General features: G+C 42.0%; 1 protein-coding gene across 2 annotated transcripts in view; it reads right to left on the bottom strand.

The window, feature by feature from the left end:
* Positions 1–25,514, bottom strand: part of ACVR1 (activin A receptor type 1) — a 141,190-nt gene extending 115,676 nt beyond the window's left edge. For both annotated transcript variants that reach the window (XM_049615612.1, XM_049615613.1), the window contains exon 1: positions 25,355–25,514. The gene's annotated coding sequence lies outside the window, so the exon portion shown is untranslated. The remainder of the gene's footprint in view (positions 1–25,354) is intronic.
* Positions 25,515–25,520: the final 6 nt, after the last annotated feature.

Here is a 25,520-nt window from a genome sequence, read left to right as displayed (position 1 = left end):
CACACAAAAATGTATTAATATTTATTTGCAAAATGACTCATTCTTAGCAACAGACAGGGCCACAAATATACCATGCATGGATAACCTGGCAATAGCAACAGGCAAGTGTGACTGGTTAAATCTTGGCTACTTTTCTCCTTGGTGCTCTTCTTTTGATTCCCAGAATAGTCAACCTTAACCTTCTACTCTATGTGTCAGTGTTTCCTGCTCTGGCTTTCCACTTGAAGTCAGAAGCCTTCTTAGAGCCAATAACGTCTCTATGTAAATTGTGGCTAGTGGCTACCTTACTGGACAATGGAAATATCAAGAATCTTAGACAACAAATGAGCAAAGGAAAAAGGAAAGGGGGGTGGGGGCTGGGGAGACAAACCAAGAAACAGGCTCTCAATTATAGAGAACACACTGATGGTTACCAGAATGGAGGGAATGGGGGCATGGATGAAATAGGTGATGGGGATTAAGGAGTGCACCTGTTATGAGCACTGGGTGATGTTAAGTGTTGAGTCACTATATTGCACATCTGAAACGGCTATAACACTGTATGTTAACTAACTAGAATTAAAATTAAAACTTAAAAAAAAAAGAATATTAGGGGCCCTTGGGTGGCTCAGTAGGTTAAGCAACTGACCCTTGATCTCGGCTCAGGTCATGACCTCATGGTTTGTGAGTTCGAACCTTGCGTCAGGCTCCATGCTGACAGCGTGGCGCCTGCTTGGGATTCTGTCTCTCCCTCTCCCTGCTCCCCCCACCCACACACACTCTCTCTCTCTCTCTCTCAAACTATATAAACTTGAAGAAGAAGAAGAAGAAGAAGAAGAAGAAGAAGAAGAAGAATCATTATCATCATCTTAGAGGATGGAGACTAAAAGAAAGAAACACTCTATCTCAGAAAATTCCAAAATGTGGGGGAAAGGGTACAATGAAGCCAGTAAGAACCAAGTCAGAAAGGATTAAGTAATCAATAAAAGCTCTGAAAAAATTTTAAACAAGGGGAAATGTTAACAGAATACAGACACAGACCAAAGTCCCAGGCAAGACGTGAGAATGGATTTTAAACACTTAGCGAGTGATAATCCCTGGGGACCCCAATGCTAAGAGCAGGTCATACAAGATTAACCTAATTTCCTTTTTCAATAAGATTCTGAAACTGTGAGTTCAAGGAAACATACACTTCTAGATTTTAGCAAAGCGGCTGACAAAGGCTCTTATGAAATACCTGTGGTCAAGATGGGCAAAAAGATAAGCAGTTGTATCTGTAAGTTACTGCATTCAAAGGGTGCATTGGGAAGATCTCATGTCTTCCTAACCTTATGGAAATGGAATCCAAAATGTTCAAGGTTATTGCAACAAATAGCAACTGACAAACTGAAAATGAATCAAGGTACATTTCAGTTCTTTTATGTAGTAAAGGGAATAAAAAACAATGACACAGTAACCAAGCAGAATTCGAGGGAAACATGATCCAGCAGCAGCATCTATGATATGTGGTAGATATGATATAACAGAAATTCTGAGACTTCTATTGGTAGTCACCTCAATTAAGTAGGACCATGTGGCTCTGCGAATTATAGCAGTTTTGGCTGAATACAAGCATGGGAGTCAAAAACTTAGAAGAGAGAAAATGCAGTCGGATACATTGCAATCTGCTGTAAATATCAAGTTTGAAAGACTTCCAATCAAACAAAGACAGGGGCAACAAGGTGGGCAAGACCACCGGAAGCTCCAGAGAGATTCTGCTCAGATACAAGAGCACCAGGGGTGAATGTGGAAGCTCTAATCATGTAAATACAGTAGTATACTCTATGTCTTACAGCTAAACAAAGAACTATGACCAGAGGATGGACAGCAGCTGCACTTATTACAGACAAAAACAAACAAACAAACAAACAACAGCCCCTGACAGTCAACCTTGTCTAAAGGCAGAGTGGGCTCATAGTCGACACTGTGTCCCTTAACTTTGCAGACTTTCAGTGAGGCCTGGGGGCACCCACAGAGGGTACAATGCGGGACCACTGCAGAGTGGTTGGACTAGAGCCTCCCAACCTTGTGACTCTACCACTAGGAAGAGACCACTGAGGTAGCCACAAACACCCCTGAGGCACTCGCATCTGATCCTTAACCTGGCATTGCAGAGACATCTAGTGAAGGGGAGTAACTTTAGAAGAGTAAGGGGGAAAGAGACAGAATGTTAGGTTTCACGGACAATGACAAGGGGCTTTAGAGGCGGCAGCAGCAATGAATACAGACTGTTTTTTGTTTTGTTTTGTTTTGTTTTGTTTTGTTTTTTTAATGCTTCCTCAGGATGCACCTTATGAAAGTTATAGGGTTCAAAACATTTTGTTTCATGATAGGGAAGATGTAAACCCATTTCTAAGTTCAAGGCAAAAGCCAACAAAAAAGGATAAACTAGAGGAGGTTGGGAGGAAAGGGCAGACAGAGAATAAACAAGACCTTGGGAGAGGAGAACAGACTCAACCTGAAAATATCTGGGACACAGTAAGGGCTGGGTGACATGTTTTAGACACACAGTCACACGTACAAATAAAGGTACTCAACATCATTCTTGTTTACATAGCTATGCAAACGCACACAAGATAGGTACCATAGGTATCATGATCCTCTGAGTGGTATCGATTCCCAGTAAGCCTAGTTTCATTATTACCCAAGTAAATAAAATAGACCGTATCAGTCCATTCAGAATACCACAACAAAACACCGTAGGCTGGGTGGCTTAAACAGAAATTCACTTTCTCACAGTTCTAGAGGCTGGGAAGTCTAAGTTCAAGGGATCAGCCGATTCGGTTCCTGAGGAATACACTGGTCCTGATTTACAGATAGCTGCCTTCTTGCCGTGCCTTCATGTGGCAGACAGCAAGCTTCTTTGGTGTCTCCTTATGAGGGCATCGATCCTATCCTGAGGGCCTCACCCTCATGACATCATCTGAATGTATTTATCTCCCAAAGACCCTTTCTTCATATACAGATGGTCTCCCACTTAGGATGGTTCAACTTATGATTTTTTTAATGTTTATTTATTTTTGAGAGAGTTGAGCGAGACAGAGAGAGAGAGGGAGAGAGGGAGAGAGCTTGAATGGGGGAGGGGGAGAGAGAGAAAGAGAGAGAGAATCCCAAGCAAGCTCCACACTCAGCACAGAACCAAACACGGGGATCATGACCTGAGCTGAAATCAAAAGTCAGATGCGACACGGACTGAGACACCTAGGTGTCCCTAACTCATGATTTTTTTTACTTTACGATGGTGCGAATGTGGTACACATTCAATAAAAACCAAACTTCAAATTCTGAATTTTGATCTTTACCCAGGCTAGCAATGTAGAGAATGATCCTCTCTCGTGATACCCGGCAATGCAGCGCCCGGTCAGCCACGCGATCGTGAGGGTGAACAACTAATACACTTACTATACCGCTCCATACCCAGACACCCATTTTGGATTTCCCCTTCAGTACAGTGTTCAATATGTTCCATGAGGTATGCAATAATTTATTATAAAACAGGCTTTGTGTTAGATGATTTTGCCCTACTGTAGGCTAATGTAAGTGTTGTGAGTACATTTGAGGCAGGCTAGGCTAAGCTCTGATGTTTAATTCAGTTAGATGTATTAAATACATATTCAATGTAGGATATTCTCAATGTAGGACGTTGTTCTATCCTAAGTCGAGGGAGATCTATACCATCACACTGGGGCAGAGGCAGGGGAGGGGGTAGAGTTTCAACATGTGAAGTTTGGGGGCGGGGGGGACACACACTTGAGTCCACTGCATAGATGAACAGATAAAATCATCAAAGATTAGCTTCAAAACTTTTGCCAGTAAATGTTCCCAAATCCAAGTCTAACCAAACTCCTTTCTTACCTAAAAGTCCCTAATAGCCAGCATAGTTTGGGAGTAAGATCAAATTGTTCAGCACAGAATAAGGAGTCTTTATAATGCAGCCCTCGCCCATCTCTCCAACCTCACACCACATCAATCCCCACCTACCATAACTTTAGTTAAACTAAAGTCCCTTATGGCTCCCAGCATGCACCATGCTCTTCTCATGCTTTCTACCTTTACTCTGAATGTTTGCTGTGCTACAATACCCTGACCTTGCACTGCCAGGTTAATTGTTGCTTATTTTTAAAGTGTGCACTCAGTACCTCCTGGGGTCAGAAACTTCTCTAGATCCTTCCCCACAAGGTGGGGTAGGTATTCCTTCTCTGGCCCCACTGCTGTACCTTCTGTACACTCCTGTGATGGACAGCACTTGCCCATCTATACTGCAACCACTGATGCGTGTGTCTTGCTCACGAAGCCCTGAATTCTCCAAGCTAGGAACAGCACCTTTGGAACCAGCACAGGGCCTACCATCTCACCTGTACTAGATTTAAAAAATGAACAAATAAAAGCATGAGTGAAAATACACCATAAAGGTGCCTGGGTGGCTCAGTCAGTTAAGCTCAAGCCCAACTCTGGATTTCGGCTCAGGTCATGTTCTCGTGGTCATGAGATCAAGCCCCACATCGGGCTCTACATGGAGCCTGCTTGAGATCCTCTCTCTCGCTCCCTCTGCCCCTCTCTCTGGCTCTTGCATGTTCTCTCTCTCAAAAAAAAGGGGGGTGGGGGTGGGGCACCTAGGTTGCTCAGTTGGTTAAGCATCCAGCTCTTGATTTCGGCTCAGGTCATGACCTCACAGTTCATGAGACCGAGCCTTGTGATGGGCTCCATGCTGACAGCAAGGAACCTGCTTGGGATTCTCTTTTCTTCTCTATTTGCCCCTCACCCCCTGTTCATTCTCTCTCTCTCTCTCTCTCTCTCTCTCTCTCTCAAAATAAATAAACATAAAAAAGACAATAAATACATAATAAAAGTTTGAAAAAAGAAAGATGAATGAAGCATTTTTTTTTTTATTCCTAGCAATTCACATCCATCTTCCATAGACATATTTCCAGTTAGAAATTCACACAAAGTTTTCATCATCTGAATCACCGGCAAAATGGAACACAACATAGAAACCACTGGAAGATCAAGAACAAAGAGGGAAAGAGAGATGGCACTTGGCCACAGGACTGGCCAACACACAATGCACAGCAGGGTCTTTATCCATAAAAAAAGCTTTACACTCCTCCAACCAGAGTACTGCCTTTTCACATTTTTCATGAAAGCCAATGAATGACTGAAGGGCCCTTAAAGAAAACTCAGTCCCATTCAGACTTGATGGCACTTTTAGGTTGTAAACTGATCAAAGCCCATTCCCTAAAAAAACAACTCACCTGCACCTCGCTCCTCAGCAATGACGACTTCATATACAGGAGTCAGAGCAAACCTGCGGGTGATCCTGGGGGAAGCCATACAGAGGTAAGGTCGGGACAGACGCCAGCCATCATGACTGTCTGAATTAGCCTTGTGGGTCAATGGTCCTGCAGGAGGGTGGCAGCTGAATTAAGTGCGAGAAATGCCCTTATGCTCTGACTCATATTTTGCCTTTTTCTCCTCTCAAGAGAAACAAGCTCCAAATGGGACATTTTCTGATGACCAAACATTAACTCATCTGCCTAAATTTCCTCAGTGACTACAAAGTTCCCCACTTCATACTGAACCGGTAGCTTGAAATTTTAACGTAAATACAAAAAAAAAGGGACTCCAAATTTTATTCTTCTTCCTCAATCTGTAGCACTCTAAAAAATAAAATATTTTAATGTAGTCTGAGGTACAGAGTCTTAGACATGGCTCTACAAAAAAGATTACACACTACCATCCCTTAGTAGAAGTGGGGGGCGGGGGTGAGTGCTATAGTGTGCTTTTGTCCTGTGGCTATAATTAAGGTTGAAAAAGACTTTCAGTTTTCTCCTCTAAGACATCATCAGATTAGAATAACTCCTGTCTCATCCTCCCCTCCCCTCCGTGGACTCCTTTAAAAGTGCCTGACTCCTCCCAGTTCCCCCTGGGCGACGCCTCCCTGCTTTCAACTTTTCACTCAAAATCTCTTGTCTCTTGTCCTAAAACCTGCTGATTCCATTTCTCCATTCTCTTTCATCATTCCCTTTCCCCAAATCCTAACACCGTATCTTTAATGACCCACAGGGAAAAGAAAGACCATTAAAAAAAAAAAAAAAAAAAGTTGGTAATGGTCCATGGTGATAAAATGGAAGAATACAAAACAGCATCTCCTTTATTCAAAATAACAAGTATTTGCTGAGCTCCCACTACATGCCTTGCAGGGATTATGCAATAAGATAGCTTTCCTGAACTGTTTTGTCGGAGAGGCTGATTTACCTTTACAGCACTCCACACTGCCCGTCAGAGTATCTCATACCATAAAGGAGATCCCCTCTGATGTCCAGAGAGGTTTGGGCCTCTTCTGCTATACATGACTTCTGGTATTAAAATATGAAGAAACGCCAAAACAGAGTGACAAAAACTGTGTATGTATCAAATATTTACAAAACATGCTAGGCCAATAAATATTACTGGGCTGGTGTCTAGATAATTACATGGTCCAGTAATGAGACACAAGTTCAATGTTCTGCGACCCATGATGCCTTCTTTCAATCCTGTTTTTTTTTATTTCCAAGGCCCTGTCATTCAAAAGTAATGTCAAGACCAGCGTGAGGCACCTTGTGAGAGGGAAGCTTGGCCAAAAGGCCCTTCTGCCCACTGCCACTTCCAAAGGCCTCTTCATAGTAGTGAGTGAAGAAGTTCATGAACAACAGTGAACACACGGTCACTGCCCTCAAAGAACTTATAAACTAATTTAAAGAGGGGGAAGGGGGAGGAGAACACACTCTCCGCCCCCACCCCTTCCTGAATATGATGGAAAAAATAATGGGCCAGGAGACCAGGATTCCATCCGGGACCCATCATTATGTCATTAATCATGGGCGAGTCCTCAATATATTAAACTTTAGAACTTTTACTCTTTTTTCCCTGTAAAATGGAATGATACTGGTTTTAGCCCTGCCTTCTACACAAAGGTTATTTAGAGGCTCACATAAGATGCTGTGTTGCTTTGGTAAACTGCAAAGCCCTCCACAAATGGGAACTACACAGAAACAAAGGTGGCATACTGAATCACAAGCTGCTTTATCAGCATTAAAAAAAAAAATGTTGAATGACATTTAGAAACATATAGATTCAGAATTTGACATTGTTGTGTCCAGGGAATAGTAAGAAAAAGAGGGAAACGGTGAGTGGCTATGATTGGAGAGTAAAACAATTTTATGGAGCCCCAGAGAGCTCAGGCAACTTGTCTGTGAATACCTGATTATTTGTTATAATCTTTGCTCTTTGTTGAAATAACATCTATGAGTAACCAGAGGATGACTATTTCCCAGACAAACCCAGATTCATTCCCTAAGATCCCATACTATCCCAGGATTTTTCTTCAGTTAAAACTAGCTCTAGTGAGTCTGTTTCTTCTGGACTCGCTATAATCTTGTTTCCTCCCTCATGCTAAATTTACACAAACATGACTAATGACGTCCTAAATTACCAAAACAAACTGCCCTCCAGAGCTCTTATCTATCTGTGGTTCACAGGTCTACCTTCCTTGGGGTGAATGGAGGAAAACACACTCTCCTTAGCATCATGCCTACTCCTTGGCTGGTCCCAGACTCTTCTCTCAGGCTCCTTACCCCTACACTGACCAGAGGTCCTGGGTGTAGATCACCCTCCCAACCCTTTCCCCCAAGCAAGTTGATTCCCCACTTGGAACTTCCCCTGGACCTGGAGAGGCTCTTACTTGTTTCCAGAACAGACCTTTTTAGCCACTGACTCTTTTCTTCTGACAACCCTCCCTCCCCAAGGAGGTCCCAAGGCCTCTCAAACAGGACTCGTCAAATTCAGCCCTTCCCCTTCCTGCATTCTCTACTCCTCCCTATTCAGCCATGTGATCACCATCCATACCTGCTATAGCCTAAGAGTCTCCTCCTTTTCTACCAGACCACACAGATCACATCGGCTCAACCCCCTAAATGGCTCTGAAATCTGCAGTGTCTTCTCCAGCTACATTTGTTACCACTTCTTGGCCACTCTGATGCTCCCCAGGCCTCCACACAAGTGTTTCCCAAAGTGTGGAACAGATCCTACTGGTGGTCACCCAATATGATCCTAGATAAAGTTATTTAAACTTTTTTTTTCTTTACTGTGATTAGTGTTTCTATTATACAATAGAAATTAATGAAATGAAATGAAATGAAATTCTTAAGGTGCACATCCATACTGCATTTTCAGTTACGGTTGTTTTGAACAAGCTTTCATGCCCCTAACCTGGAGACCTTTAAAACTTCCACTGACAGGGTACATCCAGATCAATTAAAGCACAACCTTGTGGAGTGGGAATGGGCACTGGGTTTGGAACCCCCCTCACACTGTGAGGTGCTTCCACTGTGAGAACAGATTTGGGAATCGCCCCATTAGAATGAGCCTGAAACAGGCATTTAAGGGAAAAGGTTGAGCCCATCTAAAGAAAAGGAACTAATTAGTCAAAGGCACAGTAAACAGTTAGGAAGGGTACCTAACTCACCTGGACGATCCAGGACTTTAGAGCTGAAAGTCCAGCAACCTAGGATGGTTCTCAGTCCCAGGTAATCCCAGACAGTTTGGCCACCCTCTGCAGATAAGACAGTGTCCAAAGTTTGGGAATGAGTGCTAGCATTTCCCAAAATGCTTTCTGCAAAACACTATCTACTCTCCCTAGGGTGTTAACAGTTACGCATATAGCTACAAAGGGTTCCACTGTGGAATAATGTGAAAGACCAGGGATATTCCAGGGATATTCCAGGATAAAGGATTAAGATAAGGTGTTCCTCAATGCCGGCTTCTCAGAACGTTCAGTGTAGTATGAAAATTCACACTGAGAAAAGGGTATAATTGTCCTTCGTTTCTCAAACTTATTCGAGGGCATTTTTTTCGTGGTGTACTTTTTGATTTCGGTTTCAAGAAACTTCTTGTAACATGCTGCCTCACTTGTACTTCCACATAATTTGGGGAAAATAAAAATCTGCTAATGTCACCTCTTCATTATCAATCCCATGCTTGAACACCGAAGTCCAAAGTCCTAACCAGGTCGTCTACGTCCCCAGCTCTCCCATCTTTTACCTATTCTTTATGTTCTAGTCCAGTGTTTCTCAAACTTCAGAAGTATTCAAATCACCTGGGGATACTGTTGCCACACTGATTTTAAATCAGCAGAACTGGGTGGCCCTGAGACTCCACATTTCTAGTGAGGCCTGTGCCCAAACCGTCCCATTACTGCTGAACCAGGCACCACACCTTTGAGTAGCAGAGCTCTGGTCACATTCAGTTCTGAAGGATACTGTTCTTCTGATACTTCTGTGCCTCAAAGGCCCTTTTCCCACCTACCACCTTCCTCCTCAACCTTTAAGATGCTCAAGAATATCATCCCTCTGAAAAGATGACCTCAGATGCCCTCCCGAACAAAACTGCACATCCCATCTTTATGTTTAGAGTTCCATTCTGGTGCTTTGCTCTGTGGTAGCTGGACTCTTCTTTCTGCCTCTGAGCTCTCTGACGACTTTTTATGGTTATAAGCTCAGTGCCTGGCACATAGTAGCTACTCAACAAATCTATATAGAAGGAAGGAGTAGCCACACAAAGGAGATAATACACGAAAGGTCCAGGGAGACCTTTAGAAAATAATTTGTTATGCAGAATCAAGTTTGAAGCTTTGGAGTTTCATGGTTGGGGACCTTTAGCAAGAGAAGTAAGTAGAATTTAAGTTAACAGTGCAGAGATTCAAGTCATAAATGAGTATCATCACCTTTTTTTTTATACTATACAAAAAAAATTCCCAGTTTTCTCAAAATGAAAACTAAATCCAGATAATCTTCTGATTAACATTTAACAGACTAAAATCTCCAGGCGCAGTGGGAAATAAAGCACCATTTGACCTCCAAATCTGTGTTCATCTACTTTACAAAGAATCCTTCTGACAATTCTAAGTTTAAACAAACCTTTGTGCAAAGAGTGTTCCAACAGCTTTAATGTAGTCACAGCTGTCAAAATCATGGGCAATGTATCATACTTAAGAGAGCATTTGAAAATGTGTCAATAATTATAATTAGACACTTGTACCAGATCTAATATACTTTCACTACCCTTTAACTTCAACTGATGTAAAATTAAAACCAGTTTCTTAAAAGTGCAACTCTCAGATCATAATTTAATTCTAAAGTAGATATAAAACCTGTCACGCTACAAAGATACAGTACATTTTACTCAAGAGGAGAAAAGGCCATGGTATTGTAATACATCATTTTAGGTAAGGTGAGCACCTTTAATGCTGAAAGGGTAAAATACATTATTGAGGTGACATAATCTTCCAATATTTACCTCACCCATTTGTATTAAAAGATTTTTCTCTTCAAAATTAGGCACAACCCACAGCTCGAAGACAGTAACTGTTAATATTCCTGTTTATTTCCTATCAGTCTTTTTTTTTTCTATGTCCATACGTACGTAACTACAAATGTGGAATTGTACTATGTTTTATGTTTACTTACATTTACGGAATTGTATACAATTTATGGATACGGAATTGTACCATTTTTGTGTCCCACTTTTTCTACTTAATTTTGTTTTGTATACTCTTCATGGTCTATTCATTCCAAAAATTCCTGCGTGCCTAAATAAAATAAAATAAAATAAACCAGTATACTAGACACAGGATACACGTGTACACTCAGAGTACCAAACAAAGTCTCTGTTCTTGGTATTTACCCCAGAGATACTGGTAGTATGTGTGTGTGTGTGTGTATATATATATATATATATGTGTGTGTGTGTGTGTGTGTGCGCGCGCGCACATGTATATACATATATACATACATATATATATACATATTTATATACATATATACATACATATATATATACATATTTATATACATATATATATATATATAGTAGTGTATATGTAACATACAGGAAAGGAGGAAGAATCTAACTAGATGGGATAGCCAGCAAAACCCTCTTTTGAGAAGGTTCCATTTAAGGTGAGATCTGTCCCTGAAAATTCATCTAGGATAATACTTTTGGTGATTATATAATATTCCATTTTATTAATAAAAATGTGTGTATATATATATATAACATACATATAAATGTTATATACGTAGGTTATTATAGAACATTTAAGTTGTTTCCTTCTTTGTTGTTGTTGCTACTCTACAGCTAGATGAATAAATTTGTATATTTAAAGAGTGTTGGTATTTTTTTTCTTTTGAGTAACCAAGGGCTCAAAATCTTTTCAAGGAAAATTACATTTATACTAGCAGTCCAAAATTTTTAGGTCTTTGAAAGGAAAATCCAAGCATGTTGCTTAATTCTGGGGGAGCCAATTTCTAAAGAAAAAATGCAGCATGGGAAAAAACATGAATTTTATATTAAATTTTATTTACTTGGGTTTGAATTCTTAAATCAACTAATTTGGAAACTGCCAGAAAACCCAACTATTTTATTAAGCTACACCAGCTAGACAACTCAAAATTCCCAGTAATCCCCTATTGTATCTTCTTCAGATTATAAAAACTTTGAGAGATCAAAAGCAGTCCACTCTGGTATGCTCCCAAATCATAAATAAAATTTTGCTGTTTCTTGAAAACTGTCTATCATAGGCTTATTGCTTTTTTAAAAACCTATTATAAAAATAAAACTTTTTTCCCTAAGTCTAAAAATCCATTGCCTCTATTCTTCATCAATAATAAAAAGCTGACTATACGAGTTTCTTGGTCACTAAATGCCTACTTACCACTCACTGTATTTTTTTTCTTAAAGATAATCAGCCCCATAAGCTCTGCTTTTAACATAAAGCACAAACCAGACACGGTGCTTTAAAACAATCAAAGTAAAGCTGTGGTTAGCAAGGCTTCCAAAGCTCAGGGTTCTTTAGACTCAAACTTACACAGGGGGAAAAAAAAAAAAAAAGTCATCAGGTTCCATTTACTGGAAACACCAAAAAGGAGGGAGACTGAAAGAGAATCAACAAATGAGTAAACTTTAGAAACAGCTGAGTCTATGCTCTTCCTAACAGATGAGGAAAGAAAAGCACCACGAAGAAAACAAGTTCAGAAAAGTGACTTTCTTGGACCATAAACTTGGTTTACACCAGAGAACAGACCCTGCTGGAGTCTTGCGGGCTGCTCTGTCATTTCCACCAGGCCACTTTGCTCTACTAATACAGCTCAAAAATTAAATTCTTGGTACAACCTATACTGTAATTTAAAATGTAGGGGTACCTGGGTAGCTCAGTCTGTTGGGCATCTGAATTCAGCTCAGGTTGTGATCTCAGGGTGCGTGAGCTCCAGCCAGGCAACAGGCTCTGTGCTGATTAGCGCAAAGCCTGCTTGGGGTCCTCTGTCTCCCTCTCTCTCTCTGCCCCTCCCTTGCTCTCACGTGCACTCTCTCTCTCTCTCAAAAATAAACAAACATTTAAAAAATAAATACATACATACATACATAAATAAAATGTAAAAACCCTTAGATTCAGTAATTCCAGTCTTTGATATTTACCCTCAGATATACAGCAGACAGACAGATACATCTACACCTACATATAAACCAATCTATAGACGTGCATAGTAGCATATGTGAAAATTGTCACTGCAACATTGTAACATAATGTTACCTAAAATACGTAAAAGACTAGTTAAATAAATTATGAAACACCCACACTATGGAATACCTTTCAAAAGAATAAGGAAACTGCTCATACTAATAGGAAAAGATTTCCAAGATAAACTGAGTGAAAAAAGCCAGGTACAAAACTGAAATATGCACACTATGATACTGTATAAGAAAAACACATTAGTGTATGGTTGTAAATGTAAAGATGATCACTGGAAGGATATACAATCAGTTTCTTTTTTAAGTTTATTTATTTATTTCCAGACAGACGGGGAGTGTGAGCAAGGGAGGGGCAGAGAAAGAGGAAAAGAGAATCCCAAGCAGGCTCCACACTACAAGCTGTGCAGCCCTACTGGGCGCTCAAACTCACTAACTGTGAGACCATGACCTGAGCCAAAACGGAGTCCATCACTTAGCTGACTGAGCCCCCCAGGTGCCCCTACAATTAGTTTTAATGATGGTATTTCCTTAGGAAGAGAAAGTAGAAGTCTGGAGGACAAAAGTTACCTTCCTACACTTCAAATCTTGTACGGAGCACATGTAATACAACATAAATGATGTCTCTAAAACATAAGCTATTATAAAAAAAGTATATATTTTATTTTTAAGAAAAAAATTATGGGGGCGCCTGGGTGGCTCAGTCGGTTAAGCGTCCGACTTCGGCTCAGGTCACTATCTCGCGGTCCGTGAGTTCGAGCCCCGCGTCGGGTTCTGGGCTGATGGTTCAGAGCCTGGAGCCTGCTTCCGATTCTGTGTCTCCCTCTCTCTCTGCCCCTCCCCTGCTCATACTCTGTCTCTCTCTCTGTCTCAAAAATAAATAAACGTTAAAAAAAATTTTTTTTTAAAAAAAGAAATTATGGGAACCCATATTAACATACTCATGTGATAAAATAAAGCTATGAATTAGAAATAAAAACACAAATGTGATTTTTTTAGAGTCATGTGGCCCAAAAAGGAGACCATAATGTCTGAGACAAAAGGTATGCGAATAACACAATACCGTATATTAATTGTACTGGAATTAAAATAAAAAGCTTAATTTAAAAACAGTATGAGAACGGGCACCTGGGTAGCTCAGGTGGTTAAGCGTCCAACTTCGGCTAAAGTCATGACCTTAGGATTCGTGAGTTTGAACCCCACATAGGGCTCTCTGCTGACCGCTCAGAGCCTGGAGTTGGCTTTGTATTCTGATACTCCCTCTCCCTCTGCTCCTCCCCCGCTCACACTCCATCTCTCTTTCTCTCAAAACTAAATAAACATGAAAAAAAAATTTTTAATAAAATAAAACAAAAAATATTAAAAAATGTTTTCTAAAATAAAAGTATGAGAACAAAGGAAATGCCCTCCTGGAAGATTTTCATGCTAAATATCCACATCTGTGAAAGATTCACTCCACCTGTGCTTAGAATGTCCTAAACCGTTAAGACCTTCAGGGACCAAACGGGAACCAAGTGGGAGAAGGAGAGTAGCTGAGGAGGACCTTGCTGATTAAGTAACAATGAGCTGGAGGGAATCCTAAACAAACAAGCCAAGATAAGAAGAAAAAACAAAAAACAAACAAAAAAAAACCGTCATCTGTAATTTGAAAAGGACATTCTATGCTAAACAGGCTAAAAGAATAAATCTCAAAAGAAGTCATTCACTTCTGGCATTGCTTTCCCCATCTCAGGGCTACAGCAAGCACTTTTTCTATCACCTGTGATATTAAAAAAAGAAAAAAAATCATTGTCAGGTTTTTTTTTCCTTTTTTTTTTTTTTTTAAGCTCAGTGAAATAGTCATAAACATAAGTACAGGTGTCATCCTTCAAACAGTAGAACAGTCTTTGATTCCATGAGATGTTTATCAGGTCCCATGTTCAAAACTTGAAGACTGTTACTGTATCCTTTTTTAGGATAAACATTTGATTTATTTGCAAGATAAGGCACTTGATCCCCAAAAAAGTCAATAAGAGACTTTGAGCTGTTTGTAACTGGTTCATTTTATCATTCAGACCTTAGCCCACTTCTTGCTGTTTCCAAATGGGACCTTTCTCCCCCAGATCCAAATGTCCCAGGATGGCGTCCTCTCACACAGATCTAAGAGCCACAGTGCCAACCCCTTATCTGCCGGTTCCAGTGTCATACTTCCAACTTGACGTGAGCCTCAAGGAAGCCCTCTTCTATGTGTTTACTCCACCAGAACCTGAACCCCAATACAAGCCCTGCTCAAAACCAGCTCTTCTCACCCCTTCGTTTGAAGATCAACACCATTTTCTCAGCCATCCATGTTCCATACGTCAGATACTTCCGCCTCCCACTCACCCTTCCTTTCTTCACAAAAATGATTTGTTCACCTTGTGGCTTCTCCAGCCCAAGGCCAAACCCCTAATTGTACCTACTCTCATTTCCCTTGGCTGCTGGGCCTCTACCCTTCCCATTAATCTGTGGCTATCTAACAGGCTATACAGAAGGCTATAGATATCAGAGGTTTCAAACCCATACGCCTATAGGGACAAGGTAAAGTTAGGATGTAAGAGTGAGCAGGCTAAGAGAATAAAGGAACAATAGCAGGTGAGGCTGAGCCTCAGTGTTGGGAGAAAACAGGGTGAGCCAGGACTGTGGCAAACAGAGCACACATGTCCGCTCAGACAGACAGAATCACAAGGGGCTCTGGCAGGTTCCTGCAGGAATGCAGGTCTCGGGCGGCCAGGGCTTGCAGTTCCGCCAAAGAAGGTGGAAATTGGAACTTCTTACAGGAAATCTCCCCATATTTAAACAACGGCAACCACTTCAAAAAGAAAACAAAATGGGGGCGCCTGGGTGGCTCAGCCGGTTGAGCGTCCGACTTCAGCTCAGGTCACGATCTCACAGTCCGTGAGTTCGAGCCCCGCATCAGGCTCTGGGCTGACAGCTCAGAGCCTGGAGCCTGCTTCCGATTCTGTGTCTCCCTCTCTCTCTGCCCCTCCCCCATTCATGCTCTGTCTCTCTCTGTCTCAAAAATAAATAAATAAATAAATAAATAAATAAATAAAAAACATAGAAAACAAAATGTTTTACAGGCACAATCCGACAGGACATAACTCTCAGGTGTAGTCAGTCCAGGGGGGCAACCAGTTTTCAAACCCTGCTTTACAGCAAGTGACTTTGGAACATACAGCCTAAGTTAAAGTTCAGATGTATGACTACAGACATTTTCCATTACCCTTCTGAGTCTCAGTTTCTCCTTCTGTAAAATGGGGTAATAAAAGTAGGTACCTTATAGTGTGGGTGTGAGCGATAAATGAGAGAATGCAAGTAAGGGGCCTGACCAGGGCCTCCCTTACAGATGTTCCGTTACAGTTGCTGTTTTAGAATCAAGTCAAAAATCGTTAGCCTGGCACTCAACATAAACCTTCATTTGGCCCTAAGGCTTCCTTTCTAATCTTTCCTCTGCATTGCTCATTTCAGTATACTCTACACAGCCACGTCACATCCTGAGGCTTTTGACTTCCAGGAGTTAGCATACACACTCGGCAGAAAAAGTAAATAAATAATGTGGGGGAGGGGGTACAACAGAACCGTTTAAATGGTACCCACCATTGGACTTAACTTTGACTGTGGAATCAGCGCATAGCCAGACATGAGTCGGCCACTCCTTCCATTTGTCTCAGGGCACGAGGCCTCTCTGAGAAGCTGCACCTCAAGGCAGTGAGTCTGAGTCTAGCGACGAAAACATGGGCAACTATGTTTTTATACAACTTGGCTCTTAAAAGCCAACTACCTCTTACTTACTTGCCCCGTTCCCCGGTTTTGACAGGTTGCGTACTCCACAACCTATACATAGACGGATCTCTCTCAAAAGGATAACATCAAAGTGGTACCTTTTTCCAAGGCCAGCCAAACAGTCACTTCCTCAAAGGTGTTGTGTGATCGTGATCGTTATCCCTCTGTATCTTGTGACCAAGGTACTTGGCCTTCTGCCATTTATAGTTAGATGTGCAACTCTTCAATCCCTTCCTCAAGTGCACCTGAAGATCTACTTTATTTTACTGTACTCTCCATGCCCAGCCCCAAGGACAGGAAGACTTGATAAATGCTCAATAAAAGAAGAAGAAGAGGGGAAATGATGAAGGATAGGCAGCAAGGCAGGAAGATTTTAATGATAAGAACAATGAAAAAAAACGGTAAGGACAATGACAACAATGGTGACTGCAGCCACCAATTAAGCTCTTACATCTTTAAATGCAAAGAGTTGTCCCCTACTAACCTTGTTTTGTGTTTGTGAACAATAACTGTATCGGGTGATCTTCTCTACCTCTCTCCCATCCTTTTGGTACAGGTGACCTAAAAAGGGACTCCCACTGTCCCCTTATTACTGAGAGTCACCATCCCATTCAAATATAATCTTAGCAAACAGGGAGCTAAGTGGCTCCTGCCACCAGCTTAAATTAATTAGCCCCACCTTTGATGCTGATTAGGATCAAGATGATGATACCCTCTTGGAGCTGGTCCAAAGCACATATTAGTCACTTTAATCTGATGTGGAGAAACACGCAAAGACCCCTACACAGAGAAAAGAACAATGGCTCGGGGGGAACGGCGGGAGAGCAGAAGGGCCCAGGCCATCTGTAGAATAACTGAGACTCATACAAAAAGAAAAACAAAATTCTCATCCAGGTTAGCAAATGTCCAACAAACAAATTAAGGCTGATTTCCACAATATCTAGAAGGTTTTTGTTTTTGTTTTTGTTTTGTTCCCAAACTCCTGGCTAGAATCCATCAGCAAGTTGTGAAATCAATTAAGTCAATAAAGATCAGAATTTTTTTTACGTTTATTTATTTTGAGAGAGTGAGAAGGCATAAGTTGGGGAGGGGCAGAGAGAGAGGAGAGAGAAAAAGAATCCCAAGCAGGCTCTACACTGTCAGCACAGAGCCCGATGTGGGGCTTGAACGCACGAACTGTGAGATCATGACCTAAGCCAAAGTCGCTGCTTAATGGACAGAGTCACCCAGGCACCCCAAGACCAGATTTTTTTTTTTTATAAAAATTGACCAGAGGGATGCCTGGGTGGCTCAGACAGTTGGGTGTCAGACTTCAGGTCAGGTCGTGATCTCATGGTTTGTGAGTTTGAACCCCACATAAAGCTCTCTGCTGTCAGCACAGAGCCCACTTCAGATCCTCTGTCCCCCTCTCTCTGCCCTTCCCCCAGGTTCTCTCACACTCTCTTTCAAAAATAAACATAAAAAAACTGACTAGAAATTAGGAAGCCCTACTGTATTTTTTAATTTTTTTAATGTTTGTTTATTATTGAGAGACAGAGAGAGACAGAGCATGAGCAGGAGAGGGAGACACAGAATATGAAGCAGGCTCCAGGCTCCGAGCTGTCAGCACAGAGCCTGACGTGGGGCTCGAACTCACAAACTGCAAGATCATGACCTGAGCTGAAGTCGGACGCCTAACCAACTGAGCCACTCAGGTGCCCCACTACTGTACTGTTTTATAAAAAATACAATTCAGCCTTATTTTTAATATGCATGTGTGTATGTGTGTGTACTCAGTCATGATGTAATAAATGTATTGCTGAGAGTAGAAAATGTTTTCAAAACACTGAAATAGAACATTTATGTTTATATAATCTCCAGGGATTGAAACTTTCCATTTTTTCCTAGGCCATACTCATAAAATAAGAGAATATTGGTTCTTGCCACCTGTTGCACACAACAGATCAGTTCTTCCAAGTTCAAAACACATTTAAGAAAATATCACTGGGCACACTTCTCCTTACCATGTTCTTTATTCTCAAAAGGAAGGTAAAGGTAACTCTAGATAACCACCTACACTTTTTCTTCCTACTGGATGTTCCTATGTATACTTCTTCCTTGTGTAAGTCCCTGACATCAAGTTACAAGCCCCAAAGCTCCAGCTTTCTTAGTGGTATTTACTTATAAGTATTAACCTATAACATAAGGAAAATGATCAGTCAAGCACATTATGTTTTCACCAAGAGCATAATGTCATTCATTCATCAACAGCTTCAATTCCGAACTTGGTTGAAAATACCACCTCATGCTGTTTCGAAGGGACACATGCACCCCAATGTTTATAGCAGCACTATCAACAACAGCCAAAAGAAAGAGCCCAAATGTCCATCGATGGATGAATGGATAAAGAAGAAGTGGTATATATATACAATGGAGTATTACTCGGCAATCAAAAAGAATGAAATCTTACCATTTGCAACTACGTGGATGGAACTGGAGGGTATTATGCTAAGCGAAATTAGTCAGAGAAAGACAAATATCATACAACTTCACTCATATGAGGAATTTAAGATACAAAATAGATGAACACAGGGAAGGGATGCAAAAATTATATAAAAAAGGAGGGGGACAAAACAGAAGAGACTCATAAATATGGAGAACAAACTGAGGGTTACGGGAGGGGTTGTGGGAGGGGGGATGGGCTAAATGGGTAAGGGGCACTAAGGAATCTACTCCTGAAATCATTGTTGCACTATATGCTAACTAATTTGGATGTAAATTCTTAAAAAATTAAAGACAGTTAAAAAAAAAAAAAAACACCACCTCAACTCATCCCCTCTACACCTGAATGCTTTTCCTCAAGTTCTTTTCATTGCACATCTTTCTCAGTACCCACTGTCTTCAAACTCCAAGTACCATCCCACATCTAATATCCAGCTTTGCCTAAGACTACCCCTATGTTCGTTTATCCCCTCTGTACATTTCCTATCAAACTCAAGGTTATTTTTAGAGGTTCGATCAATAATTCTTTCATAATTGCCTAAAAGAGAAAAATAAAAACTAGAGCACTCTTATTTTCTTTTGTTACAATTTTTTAAGTAAGCTCTACAGCCAATGTGGGGCTTGAACTCGTGACCCTGAGGATCAAGAGTAGCATGCTCTACTGACGGAGCCAGCCAGCTGCCCCAGAACCATCTTATTTTCAATGTCATCCATGCTGCATGGAGGCTAGCAAAGACCCATCCCGGCTTTCAAAGATGAGCAAGGCACCCCGCTATCAAGTATTCAAGCAGAAAAGGTCTACATGGCACGCCCACTCAAATCAGCCCTTAAAACCTATCAAAAGAGAAGTTCACTCTGAATTCCATCCATCGTCCAAAGAGGTCGTCCACATTCCACCTCTCACAAGAGCACTGCCTACCACGCTGTTTTCACTGTCGACCGTTTGTGAATAGGCACAACAGGAGAAAGTCAGTGAAGGAGTCAATTCATCCAAGAAAGTGAGTCCCAGCCATATACACAGGATTCCGTGTTCTGTAGTATATTAAGCATGAGTTGAGATATTCTTCCAAAAAAAAAGGTTTTTGCCCTTAAATCCAAAACAACCTTAAAAAAAAGTTAGCATAAACTCAAATGATTCACTAAGTTACAGTATTTCCTAAACTCATCCTTAAGGACCTCTGTGTCTTACCAGAGGTCATCTTCTCTCAGGCTGTCCCCCTGAGTGCTGGGCTTGTCTGCTTCTCTAATATGCAATCATCCATTTAGTCTCTCAACAATTAAAAAAACGGTTTACTAACTGTGTGGTCTGGACCAGGCATTGTGTTAGGCGCAAAACATATACAAAAGATGAATAAGACACAGTCCTTGCCCTCAAAGAGCTCAGTGAAAGAATTTTGAAAGGTTTTAAACTGGGAAGAACAATGAATTGTGTCCAACAAATAAATGGAGGAATGAATAACTTGAAGTCCTTGCCCTCAAAAATATCAATCAAGTCCCAGGATGAGTAGTAAAGATGATAAAATGCTAGGAAAATGTCAAAACACAAAATCCAGGAAGCATTCCTGTAATGAGAGTACTCTGAGCCCCGAAGGATTTGGCTGTCCCCAAAAGTGGGGGGGAAGGGCAATGCAAAGGGACAGACTCCAAGGCTTGGCCTTATGATGAGAAAGAGCAGAACCTATCAGGACACCTATGCTACAGGGGACCGCCTAAACTTGCCTCATGATCCAAAAAAACAAATTCAACCTGCATGAACCTCCATAAAATTTGGAAAAACTAAAATTCAGTGTCACTTTCCTGGTCACAGAAATAAAGGCCAAGTACCCAGAGCAAACAATGAAGCAACCCGAATGGGCAAAGTGGAATGTTGGTCAGAGGCTGAAACCCAAAAATCAAACAACTGAGTAGTGGCTCTGAAAAACAAAACTCTCAAGGATCACAGAAGAGGCTTTAGACATATAAACAAGCTCAGATTTCCCCAAATGCATATAAGAGCACAGGAATATTATTTGACTCCGCAGTTTGAATACTGGGGATGGGAAAGTATCGGTTTTAACTTCAAAAAGGAATCTGCGGGGCGCCTGGATGGCGCAGTCGGTTAAGCGTCCGACTTCAGCCAGGTCACGATCTCGCGGTCCGTGAGTTCGAGCCCCGCGTCAGGCTCTGGGCTGATGGCTCGGAGCCTGGAGCCTGTTTCCGATTCTGTGTCTCCCTCTCTCTCTGCCCCTCCCCGTTCATGCTCTGTCTCTCTCTGTCCCAAAAATAAATTAAAAACGTTGAAAAAAAAATTAAAAAAAAAAAAAGGAATCTGCTAGGTGTCGTTAGTTCATTTGGGGAACATAAGGTCAAGCAAAACTACCTCCCATCTGAACCAAAGGCCATGATTTGCCAACCACACCATCCTGATGAAGCTCTTTCAAAAGGAATCTTTTATTTGAATGCCCTTTCCAACAGACAAATCCCACTTTGGAACTTCTGATTCTTAAACTAGCCCGGCAAGCAAGAGCAGTCTATGGCCAACTGCTGAAAAAGAAGAGGTAAACCTTCCACTTGGTCCTTCTGAGAGTTGAAACTGGCCACAGAAAGAAACACAAAGTTCTCACTCCAAGAGATCAAAGAAGGCATTTTGTACCAGGAAACCGAATTCAAATTCTCATTTCCAGGAATAAAGCCACAGTGCCCAATACTTGCTTGGGAAAATAAAACAAGAGACTATGTGGACTCCAATTAAAATCTCTGATGGCTTTATTTCCCAGCCTCACCAGTTTAATGCTGTTAACATTTTACCCAGGCTTTGCTTTAACTTAAACAACAGCTTCCCATTCGGAATGGCCATACTTACCCACTGGGTAAAAAGGAAAGCGTTGTTAACACTTCATGACAGCATTTTTTGTCCCATCCTGAGCACTAGATGTATGCGACAAGGTGAGGCTGACAAGTGCCAGCTTCAGCTAAGCCCAAGTCTCCCATAACCACAGTCAAGAGAAACCATGCTGCAGCCCATGCTATTATTTTAGTCACAATATTGAAATGCATGTGGCAGCAGAATAGAGAAGAGGGGACATACCGCAATCTCATTCAGGGATGACAACAATCAGCTTGCTTTAAAATTATCACCTGGGGTCTCACCAATCGGCCAACAGATTTGCATGCCTACTTCATTCACACAAGCACCAAGCTAAGCCTGTAGTCAGAATAGTGTGGTGAAATATTCCCCAAGTAATCATTATGTTAATAGTCATGTGTTTAATTTTATCTTTTTACAAAACAAAAATATGTATTATGTATGCAGGCTATGAAGTCTAAAAATAAAATCAGCACCTTTGAACCCACCGCTCAACCCAAAAACCACAATGTCACCCACGCTCTATCATCTACCTACCTCCTCCACCCTGATCCCCAGGTTCTTGCAAAACACACACACACATGCGCACACACACACACACGCACGCACACACGCAAACACACACCAGGTAATCACTGTCCTGTATTTGGGGTTTTAGTTTAAGTATAAGTGCATCTTTATGTCCTATTACCAAAAAGTAAGTTGGCTTTCCAAATATGGCAGTGAAATATTGCTTCCTCTTAAAAGATGACATCTTTTAGGGTGTTTTTTTTTAAGGTCAATCACTGCTTTAAAGAAAAATACTAAATGATTGATAGACTGAAACTTAGCCATGGTAAACTCATGAAGACAGTGTATGAGTCAGTGAAATTTGGCAAACACTGGCAAAAGTGCCCAAGAACATGGGTTCCAGAGTCTCACAAACTCCTGGTTCAAATCCCCAGTCCACTACTGACCAGCTCTACAATGAGGGCAACTTGCTCAATCTTGAGAAGCCTCAGTTTCTTACCATAAACGTCTGAAATAATGATAAAAACATATGGTTGTTGTGAGCATGTAATGAAAAATGCATGTAAAGAGCTGAGCATGGTACCTCACACATGTCCAGAGCTCACCGTCATATCTGTCATTAAATTCACTCAAAACCTATCAGTGGGTTTTGCTACCATTAATAGTTTCCTTCTCTCCAATTTCTACCAAGTTGTGCATTAGATCTCTTCACATAAAAATAAAACAAGATGCAGGGATCCAAGAAAAGAACATGCACAGAGGACAGTTCCCAGTCCTCGCTCCTCTTTGTCTAAAGTACTTTTTACACACACACACACACACACACACACACACACACACACGTTGATCCCATCTTCACCTCATGACCTTGAATCACAGGATCATTTTTCAAATGCATTTCTGCCCTGTCCCTTCCTCCCCCAGAAGGCTGGACTACTTGATCTAACCTTACCTAGAAGTCTATCATGATCATCACAGTATTAGTTCAGGGAAATCTAGAATAAGATAGAGGCATCGTCTCTATCTACCGATTCAATCACTGTTAGCTGTTCCATGGACAGATGCAGAAAATTTAGTAAATCACTACTTTGAAAAAAAATCATTACAATGCTATTAATGGCATTAAGTTCCCCACTTCTGAAATTAATTACATTCCCAAATAAGGCATACTACTCGATCTCTACTCGGCATCCTTAATATTCTTTTAAATTACTTAGAGATAACAAGAAACTTACTCAGATTCAAATAATCACTCTCTTCCAAGGCACAAAAGTTGTAAAACTACTACCCAAATCAAATTTTATTCAAAACCACTCTCACCATTTCAAGTAAAATTCGCCCAAACCACCAGAAAATGAGCATGAACCCCATCCATACCCATTCCAGCCCTTGATTTTTGCCAGCTATCCAGAATTTATTGCAACCTCATTCACCACCTTTGAGTGTTTGCATGAGAGGTGACAGTAGCAATGCTATTACCTACCGCACAATTCCATCAATTTAAGGCCTGCACTTTTCAGCTTCAAAAGACTTCCGTTTTGTTTTTGGTTTTTGTTCCAGGCCAGAAAACAAAAAACAACTGAATCACAAAAAACGGGATTTGGTCTTAGAAGCCAGATGGTCCAAGTCCCATCCAGGCCTTAAGATAACTTCCTGACCCACGTCCCCATCAGTGAAATAGGTGAGGTCCATTATTTCACACTTAGGCATACTGTAAAGCTGGATGGCCAGACCAGTGCCTGAGGTCAGCACAAGTCTAATGTCTGCTGGCTGCCCAAGCCCGGGCCCCTGGCCAGCCACCCAGCTCCAGAGACAAGTGCCAAGACATACTATAGTGTTTCCATTTAAGGCCTGCCACTTGGATCAGCCCATCTCTGAAATTTCTTAACACCACCTTTCCAGGAAGAATTTTTTTGGGGGAAAAGGGAGGTGGTGTCTATTTTTTGCCACCGCCTTCCCTTGGGCTGTCAGAGCAGTCTGCATCTCTGGGACAGGATTCTTTAAAACCACTGGGTTATATCTAAGTCACAATTAGAGGGCCTCTTTTCAAAAATATACAAACTATGTATGAGATCAGTCCTTTTTCTCATCACGTAACTCCCATCTCACACACACACACACACACACACACGCACACACACCTCAAAAAAGAAAGAAAAGAAAGCCCAGTAAAATGAACAAATCCACTGATTACTACCTCTCTTTAAAAGCCAAATTAAGCACAACTTTTCAACCAAGACTTTTCTTCTGCTACTAAGTGGAATGTTTTCTTCCCTAAGTAGTTTCCTCTACAGCCTTTCTCCCATGCAAGGAGCGTTCAAAACTCCAGGGAAATGAGGGGAGGAGGGGAGACATGTCTGGCGCAAACTGGACAGACCTAAGCCAGCCTAGAACCCGAAGGAAGTTAGTGAATCCAGCGGCCCCAGAGGCCCCACATCTCTCCCCAGCGCGCCCAAGGTTCTAGCCTCACTGTTTTGGTTACAGTGTTGAAGGAAGGGTTTTAAACTTGGCAAAGTACCGTGCAACATCTGTAACCACATTTGCCTTCTGGGGATCGGGAGATGAATCCCACATTCCTGGCTTTGAAGCTTTTTGAAACTGCAGCTAGGAAGAACGGAGGGCGGGAGGGAGTTGAGCAGAGTTTATTGGCTGTCTCTCCAGCAGAAAATTCCTCTTGGAAGAGACGGATATTTTGAGGGTGGGGGTGATTAGCCCATCCCTTCACTCCGTACCAAGCTCAGCTGGGAAGGTGAGCCCGTGGCCAGGCGGCCAGATCGATTTACAAGTCAGCGGCGCACACCCTGAAGGAGTTCACTACACACAAACACACACACACACACACACACACACACAGAGGCACACGCGCACACTCCGCAAACCAGAGACCCCCCACTCCATGCCTCTGTCCTCTCCCATATCCCACCAGCAGTTCAGGCCCAAAGCAAGACAGTTTTGTTCCGCGGCTGCTTCCCCCACCGAGAGTGGATGAAGCTTGGGGGAGAAAGGAATGAAAGCGAGGGGGAGGCACCGCAGACGCCCACCCTCCCACCCCCAATCCCAGCCTCTTCTCCAGCCAGGCTCCCTCCTCCCACGGTCCTCCCGGGTCCCGCGGCGCGGCCGGCGACCTGCCCTCACCTCTGGTCCCGCCGCGGCCAGGGCTGAGCCGCGGGAGGCGGAGTGCGAGCCAGCCGGGCGCTGCAGGTCGGCGCGGAGCGGCGCGGCGCGGCGCGGGGCGGGGCGGGGCGGTGCAGCCGGCGAGAGAGCCCGGAACTCTGCGGGGCCGAGGGCCGGCGGCCGGCCC

Source organism: Panthera uncia (genome assembly GCF_023721935.1).
Source record: "Panthera uncia isolate 11264 chromosome C1 unlocalized genomic scaffold, Puncia_PCG_1.0 HiC_scaffold_3, whole genome shotgun sequence".
Classification (NCBI taxonomy): Eukaryota; Metazoa; Chordata; class Mammalia; order Carnivora; family Felidae; genus Panthera; species Panthera uncia.
This window is presented reverse-complemented; position numbering and strand designations above follow the sequence as displayed.